This window comes from Pseudorca crassidens, chromosome 6, assembly GCF_039906515.1.
Source record: "Pseudorca crassidens isolate mPseCra1 chromosome 6, mPseCra1.hap1, whole genome shotgun sequence".
NCBI lineage: Eukaryota > Metazoa > Chordata > Mammalia > Artiodactyla > Delphinidae > Pseudorca > Pseudorca crassidens.
The window spans coordinates 61,991,325-62,000,225 of record NC_090301.1 but is presented as its reverse complement, the minus strand read 5'-3'; the positions used below and the strand labels follow the sequence as shown (position 1 = coordinate 62,000,225).

Here is an 8,901-nt window from a genome sequence, read left to right as displayed (position 1 = left end):
CTTGAAAAAAAATACATATTTTGCTGTTGTTGGGTTGAGAATTCTATGAACATCAATTAGATGCCAGTGGCTGATGGTGCTGTTCAGTTGCCAATGGTAATTGTTCACACCAGCAATTCTATAATCTTGCAAATTTTCTGTGTACTACTTCAATCAATAACTGAGGAGTGTCAAGTCTCCAACTATAATTGTGTATATTTCTCTTTTCTGTTCTTGCATTTTTGCTTTATGTTTAAAGCTCTATTGTTTGGTGCATACACACTTAGAATTGTTATGTCTTCTTGGTGAAGTGATCATTGTATCATTATAGAATGTCCTTCTTTGTGCCTGGTCATTTTCTTTGTTCTGAAGTCCGCTTTGTCTACAATTAACATAACCACTCAGTTTTTGTTTTTTTCTTTTTTGAAAATGTGTGCATGATATATCGTTTCATCCTTTTACTTTAAATTTACCTATATCATCATATGTGAAGTTAGTTTCTTGGGTACAGCATATAGTTGGGACATTTAAAAAAATTCATTCTGATAATATCTATCTTTTAACTGCATATTTACACCACTTACATTTAATTATTATGTTTAGATTTAGGTCTATAATTTTAGAATTTGTTTTCTCTGTGTGAGTGTATGTTTCTGTTTTCAGCTTTGTGAGATCCTAAGCAAAAAGCCTAAAGAGTCCTGCATAGGCTTCTGACTTAATAACAGATGTGTGTGCTTTTAAGCTGCTCCTTTTGTGGTAATTTGTTATGCAGCAGTAGAAAAGTAATATAGGTTTATTCCTACATCGAATCAGAGGTGGCCTATGTGATCAGTAGAATATGAAGGAAGCGACAGTGTATGACTGAAGACAACCTCACACAGGCACCATAGTAGCCCTGTGAAGAGGCTGGCATGGAAAGGGATTGAACCCTCCTGCCAAGAGCCCGTGTCATCTTGCGGTCACATGAGTGAGCCGCCTTGGCAGTGGGTCCTCCAGCCCCAATCAAGTCTTTAGATGTCTGTAGCTTTAGCCAACATGATCACAACTTCATGAGGCTCTTGGCCAGAACCACTTAGCCAAGCAACTCCTGAATTCCTGACCTCAGAAACAGTAAGAGATTATTGTTTAAGCCACTAAACTTTGGGGTACTTTTTAATGCAGCATTAAATAACTAATGTATAGACGTGTTGTAGGTGAGGCACTGTTCTACATGTTAGGGATATAGCAATGAATAAAGCCAAATGCCTGCTGTCACGGAGTTCGTACTCTAAGGGAGAAGATAAAAACTATATAAATTAGATAAACATGGCAGGTGATAAAAGTCAATCAGGATAAGAAGGATGAAAAGTGATGCTGAGGTTTCTATAAGATGGCGAGGGAGTATATCTCTTTGATAAGTAGAAATTTGAACAGTGATCAGAAGTGGGGGATGAAACCACACAGATATTTGGGGGCAGAACACTCTAGCAGAGGGAGCTTCAAATGTAAAGACCACGAGGTGGGAGTGTCCTTAGTGACTATGACGAATTGCTAAAGATAGGAAGAGTTCTGTGTCTAGTTTTAATTGATATACTTCTAGAATGTTTGAATGAGAGTTGCCAGATCAAATACAGGATTCCCTGTAAAAACTGAATTTTATTTATTTATTTATTTTTGCGGTACGTGGGCCTCTCACTGCCGTGGCCTCTCCCGTTGCAGAGCACAGGCTCGGGACGCGCAGGCTCAGCGGCCATGGCTCACAGGCCCAGCTGCTCCGCGGCATGTGGGATCTTCCCGGACCGGGGCACGAACCCGTGTCCCCTGCATCGGCAGGCGGACTCTCAGCCACTGTGCCACCAGGGAAGCCCAAAAACTGAATTTTAGATAAACAACATTTTTTTTTAAGTGTAGGCATGTCTCAAATATTGCATGGAGAATATTTACTAAAAATTATTAGCTGTTTATCTGAAGTTCAAATTTAACTAGGTATCCTCAGTTTTTATTTGCTATATCAGGCAACCCTATTTGGAGCAAAGGAAAATCTGAAGACAAACAGCTAAAATGATCACAAGAAGGGAATATACATTTTTTGGAGGAATAATGAAGGAGTTTATATGTGTATTCTGAAACAGAGAAGGCTAAGAGGATTCTCCCATCCCCAAATTAGGGCAACAGAATAGAATAGAAAATACAGAGTATTGGGAGCTAGTAAAGCTACCTTTACTTCCTGGACAGCTTCCTTTTGATGTTCTGTAGGCAACGGAAACTAAAACCCACTGAATATATACATGTCTTTGGACAAGCATTCTCATAGGTAGCATAAAAGGGTCGTGTCAGATAATATCTGCAATCCCTTTTGGCTTCAACACTCTGATACAATGAAGGGTTAGAAATTGTACAGTAGCTTGTTGTTTCTCCATCTCCACAGAGAACAGAGCATGAGTTGTTAGGTCTTGCAATGAGACAATTGATTAAATGTAAAGAACTGAACTGAAGGGCAATTAAACACTGGAATGACTTTGCCTGGGAGGCTGTGGAATCTCGCTCTTTTGTGATCTTTAAAAGGAGGCAGCAGCTGTTGTGGGGAACGGAGGTCACAGAGTGCCATCTTGGAGAGGGAGGATTGAACCAGGGAGACTTTTGAGGGTCCAGATCCTGGGAATCACTTCTTTTTGGTCTAGAGAAGTAGAGGGAAATGATCCTTTACTTCTCTTAGGAGTTGGTACCAGTTCTCTAAGTTCACTGTCATGTTGATGTAGCCCTAAAACAGGCTTTCAGACGTGTCTTCTTTATACCTGAATCAGAATTACTCAGAATGATTTAACTACTAGAATTTTAAAAATGCAGATTCCTGAGACCCACCCAGACTGAATCTGAAAGAAGCTTCCGGATTATGCATTTTAACAAGTTCCCCAAGTGGTCCATATGTATACTGTGGGTTGAGAGCCATGGTCACTGAGAAATGAGAGTCTTTCTTGCTCTCCCTAGGGACAGACCTTTAATGACCTTTATAGTCTTACATGGGTGACTGAGGCCTCTGCCTAAGCTTATTTCCTGGAGGGGAGGCACATAACGCTAAGAATGAAACTGGAGAATGGAGATGCTGACGGATTTAAAGATGATTTTGGTCAGGTTGTTCTAGGCCTAGTGAAGGAGTGGAGGAGAGGGAAAGAAACTGGTGTTTACTGGACACTTTGGCCAAACACTTGCATTACAATGAAAACCTATGTCCTGAAACTATTTCTGTCCCTCTTTGTTTTATCTTCTTGAAATCTTCTACCAATTTTTTTCTTTGAAAAAAAAAATGGGATGGTACCTTTATTAAGCCAAAAAGAAGGATGTTTTCCATTCCATAGTCAGGATAGATTGGAGATGCAGAATATCCCAAGCAGCTATGGGTGGACAACCATTCCTTCTTAAAGTTTCTGGAAAGAACCAAAGGAGCTGGTAAAAATGTAACAGAGGAGAAATAAAATAAAATAACAGAGGAAGAGCGTGGGGTCATCTAAGTAATTTAATGTATTTTAATATTATAAAAGGAATCCCAAGTTCCACTCTGACCCTGTATTTCAAGAGTCGTTGTTGTGTGAGTCCTTGATGAGGGAGAACTACGAAGGGAGACTCGTAGGTAGACCATTCCAGTATCCCCGCCAACGTCACTGGAGATTCTCCTGGAGCAGGTCCCTCCAGCCAGCTCTGTAGGTCACATCTCAGCTCCGGGTCGCTTTTGGAATCCTCTCCAGACTTCTGCTGAACTCTGACTTGCTTCTCCCTCTCCTCCTCTCAGCGTTTGCAGGTATCTCTGCTTCAAGTTTGGCTGTCTTCAAATGACCTCCCGCTGGTGGATGGCCCTGTCATTATTAAGGTGCCCTATGCCTCAAACTCCTCTACCTTCTGAGGCTCTTTTGCCTCCTTTCTAGGTTGATGCAGGGCAGGTAACTGGCTTTCCTGGACTTTGTCTCCTCTGCCTTAGACACAGAACCCTGAACCTGCCTATGTGTGGCAGTTGACTTGGGGTCAGGGGACTAGCCAGCCTCTTGCACACTGGGGACTCTGAAACATGCCAGTGTTTACTGTTTGAGCATCTCAACAATCCATTTCAGCCCAAATGGGGCAAACTCACTTCTTAGCCCAGGTCCACAAAACTTGCCTCAGAATGGGCTACAGCTAGCCTTTGCCTATGGTGATTCCAAACTGATTCTAAACATTTCTTCCAGCAGATTCACACAAAATAAAATTTTCTCCTGGCACAGCAGCCTGGTTTGATTTGGGTTATTTGACTACAAAAGCCCAGAGGCCAAGCATTTATTTAGAAATATTAGGAATCAGCAGCACAAATGAGATTGAATTTTTGTGAAAAGTTAGAGATTTCTCGTTTAGGAAGGGAGTTCCCGGAGGACCCCATTAGCCAAGCCTCACTAGTAATTAGTCTGATTTCTCAGGCAAGAGGCAGGCTAATTGTCTACCATCCATTCCGGAAGGCCTAGAGACACTTTAAAACCTACCACCCGTTGAAAAATATCATTGGAAGATTTCTTGCTGTATCTAAAGTCTTTTCTTTCTTTTTTTTAAAAAATAGAACTTTATTGGAGTATAATTTCTTCACAATACTGTGTCAGTTTCTTCTATTAACTAAATGTTGAAACTGAGATCAATATATGAAAATATGAACAAAATGGCTGATTATAAATGTGTCTTTTCAAATGGCAAATCATGGGTCTATTACTGATGACACTCAACTATAGAGAAGTGGAAAGGAGCTGAAATTTATTAAGCAACACTGTGATATACATGTTATTATCCAAGTTTAATAGAAGAAACAGCTGAAGCTCAAAGAAGATAAATAACTTTCCCAAAGTCGCGCAATGAGTTCGTGGCAGAGCTGGGATTCTATGGACTGAAGTGAGTGCGGTTTCCAGAAGCCAATGTAAAGGTCAGGAAAAAAGCAGCATTGAATTGGCGGCGTTGGAGGCTGGCTGGCTGGCTCTCAAGAGCCAGGATGATCTAGTTGTAACTATGTGATCTCCCAGGGACAGAATCCATTAACCAAGTGTGTACAATGAGGCCGATGTTGAAGCCAGTGTAGATGGCTCGGCTTGGGTGTAACATGTGCTCACCTGAGCATTTGGACTTGTCTCATCATGGCGCTTTTGGGATACAGATCTGGAAACACACAGCGTGTGGCCCTGTAACAGAGTCCTTGGAGGAGGAAGCTCTAGTGGAACTCTGGGTCATGAAGCCCATAGCAGCTCTGGTGCCCGACACTTCAGAAATGCCCAGAAAGGTTCCTCTTAGGAGTAGGCAACTCACAGAGACATTGGCAGCTTAGGTGCAGACAGTTCACCCCACCTCCTGAAGTTTCTTTCTTTTTATTTATTAAACATCTTTATTGGGGTATAATTGCTTTACAGTGGTGTGTTAGTTTCTGCTGTATAACAAAGTGAACCAGCTATACATATACATATATCCCCATATCTCCTCCCTCTTGTGTCTCCCTCCCACCCTCCCTATCCCACCCCTCTAGGTGGTCACACAGCACCGAGCTGATCTCCCTGTGCTATGCGGCTGCTTCCCACTAGCTGTCTGTTTTACATTTGGTAGTGTATATTATGTCCATGCCACTCTCACTTCGTCCCAGCTTACCCTTCCCCCTCCCCGTCTCCTCAAGTCCGTCCTCTACATCCTGCAGTTTCTTTCTGACGCGTTCAGGAGGGCCCCAGCTTGCAGCACTCTCTGTGCAGGACACAGAGCACCGACCTTGGCTGCGTCCCCCTCTCTTGACACCAGGAGGTGGCGCCGTTGCCCACTTGACTTCTCCCGCTCCTCCGTTCCAGTGTGTACTGGCCTCTGTCACTTCCTTCCACGCTGCCCCCAGAGGTCTCCCAGCTGTACAGTGTAGGGATGGGGTGAATCCCCTTCACCCTCTCTTGTGTTCCCAAAGTTCCAGGCTTCCCGTTTCTTAAAGAGTTCTCATGGGTGGTGCTATTTTACTGATCCTCCTCCAGTCCTGTGGGCTCCTAGGAACCCTGTAGAGATAGATCCCCAAGGGGCCTGTGCCTTTTGTTGGCCCTTCAGAATTGGAGTGTCTAAGACTCCATTAAAAATGCTGATTTCAAGGCCTTACCCCCAGAGACTGAGTTGGTAGGTCTGGGGTCTGGGGCCTGGATGCCGTGTCTTCAATAAGCTGCTCGGGAATTCTGGCACAAAAGTTGCGTTGATGAACAGTGATGTTGGAGCCGCAGTGCTACCCTGCCTGAACCGTCTGTGTTCACCGGACTGGCTGGATGCCAAGCTCCCGATGGGCAGGGATAATGGCTCACTCGCGTCTACACCTTAGTGTCGAGCCCAGGACCTGGCAACTGGTGTGGCGTCAGTAGATGGCTGGGGCATGAAAAAGTCGGAGGTACTGTGTGAGTGGACTTTTCTTTACCAAGTTAAAGAACTGGCTGAAAAATCCTCCTGTCCTTGGTGCACTGTGTTGACAATGGGCCATCCTAAGTCCCACGTGCTGAGAGTAGAATTTAGGCAGAAGGCAATGGGGAGAGAATTTTAGCAACGTAGGGAACCAGCTCCCAACAGGCAAACAATGGCCAGGCAAGAAGCATTTAGGGCCCAAATCAGAATCTCCATGTGGCTCAGTGAGTGTCTCTGAAATTGTAACAGAGAGGCCGTCAGGCACCTCCAGAAAGGTGGGTGACAGAGCCAGACTGGGTGATGAGCAGGCTGCAGGAAGAGGGGTATTGTATTGCCCTCTCCACCCTGGCACAACCCCACCCCTCCGCGGCCCCGGTTTCTTCATGCCTTCCAGATCTCTTAGAGGGGAGTTCATTCTCTAAAGGCATTTTTCACTTTTTAAAGTATTTTTTGGAGGCCAAAGAAGTTTGACCTAAGTGGAGGAATTGGTAACTTCTTCGAGCAGAGATTAGGCTTTGATGGTAAAATCGTCCAATGTGCACAGCCCTTTGATTGAATAAAGCACGCCTGTATCGTGTCCTCATCAGACAGTGGACAGAGGCCTGAGCAGACCACGGCTTTAATCCGGGAAGGCCCTCAGAGCAAACACCACGTGGCTCAGGGGGCTTTCTAGATTAGGCTTTCTCCCACTGAGGACCCCTTCCTGCCCTGCAGAATCCGTGTTTCCAGGACCACAGCCCCCAGATGGCCCTGAGCTCTGACCCAGTGGAGCCTTTGTAACTCTTAGACTGCATCTGGCAGCTTCACAGAGTTGGGGGATGGGACCCTGTCTTTATAATAATGCGACCTAGTGGTTGCTGCGTTCTGACTGCGCCTGAACTTCATACATGCCTGGCGTTTCACCAGCACTGCCTCATTTATACCACATAACAACCCTTGGAGGACTATGCCTCTCCAGAGAAGGAAACTGAGGCTGCGACGGCAAAGCAGGGCACAGTAACTTGCCTCAGGAGTCAGCTGGTGGTCCACTGGACACCCAGGCCACACTCAATCTCTGTGCTATGCTCGTCTCTACTTTTTTGCCCCCAAAATGGAATTTAAAATCAGTCTCTGTTTTTGTTGATCATGACAGCAGGGCATTGTTTATTTTCTGAACTGGACTTGGCATGAGGTTGTGCCTTCCTCAGTCCATTTTGATGCCTTTCCCTCATGGCGGCCCACTGTCCTCCAAAGTGGTTGCCATCGTAGAACACTTGCTTCAGAATTATAGGTAAATTCAAAATACTTTCCATCTCATGAGCGTCTATAAGTCTGAGTGGCTTCACAGAGATGTTGCCTTATGTCCTTTTTGTTCTGGTTCAGAAGGTTCAGACTCTAAGAATATGTGAGAATCAGAAGAGCAGCAGATATGTTTTTGAGCTTTTTATTTGGAGTAATTCATACTTACAAAAAACTTGCAAAAATAAAAATAGTACAAGAGCCCCTATATTGTCATCATTTTTCTCTCCTTTATTATTTTTATGTTTCTCCACTCTCCATATATATATAAGAAAAAACACACATACACACATACATATAATGGTTAAGAAAAAATTATATATAACATATATATAATATACATCTCTATATCTTTTTTTTTTTTTTTTGCGGTACGCGGGCCTCTCACTGTTGTGGCTCTCCTGTTGCGGAGCACAGGCTCCAGACGCGCAGCCTCAGCGGCCATGGCTCACGGGCCCAGCCGCTCCGCAGCATGTGGGATCCTCTCGGACCGGAGCACGAACCCGTGTCCCCTGCATCGGCAGGCGGACTCTCAACCACTGTGCCACCAGGGAAGCCCCCCTATATCTATTATCATAAGTATAATATAATGTTTTTCTGAACAATTTGAGAGTAAGTTACCTGCTTCATGTCCCTTTACCCCTAAATGTTTCAGTGTGTATTCCTAAGAATGGCAATACTCCATAACATAATTTAATACCTGACAAAGTATGTTTATCTAATCTCCCCTCCATATATCGATTTTGTTAGATGACTTATCAGTGTCCTTTCTAGCATTCCGCCTTCCAGCACAGGATCCAGTGTGGGGTGAGGTCTTGGATTTTGCTGTCATGTCTTTTAACCTCCTTTAATCTGGCTTTTATGACAATGATCCCCCCTTCCCCTCACATGCACCATTTTTTTTTTTTTTCACATATCTGTGTGCCATCTTTGTGCAGGGGCAATGTTGGTCTTCTTCATACTGTTCCAATTTTACTGTAGTTACTGCCAAAGTGAGCACCACACACCATTGGGTTTCGATAGCATGCTCCTCATTGTGCGCTTGTCTGGCGTTTCATCCTGGTTAGACTGAGGTTAGACAATCTCAGGTGATGTGAGTCCTGTCCAGGGTATCTGGAGCCACACAGTGTGATCCGCCCCGCATAGATGATGTTAATTTGGACCTGGTCAAGGTGTTGTACAATTTCTTCATTCTGGCTGCTCTTTTGGTCTTTTTTCCCTTGCCACTAATAAGCAGTGTGTGGGGAGTCA

The 8,901-nt window shown here is 44.2% G+C and overlaps 1 non-coding gene across 1 annotated transcript; it reads right to left on the bottom strand.

Annotated features, from left to right (window-relative positions):
- Positions 1-8,543: 8,543 nt before the first annotated feature.
- Positions 8,544-8,646, bottom strand: LOC137226838 (U6 spliceosomal RNA). The gene has a single exon (XR_010944541.1). It is a non-coding gene; the product is annotated as a U6 spliceosomal RNA (small nuclear RNA).
- Between the last annotated feature and the right edge of the window lie 255 nt (positions 8,647-8,901).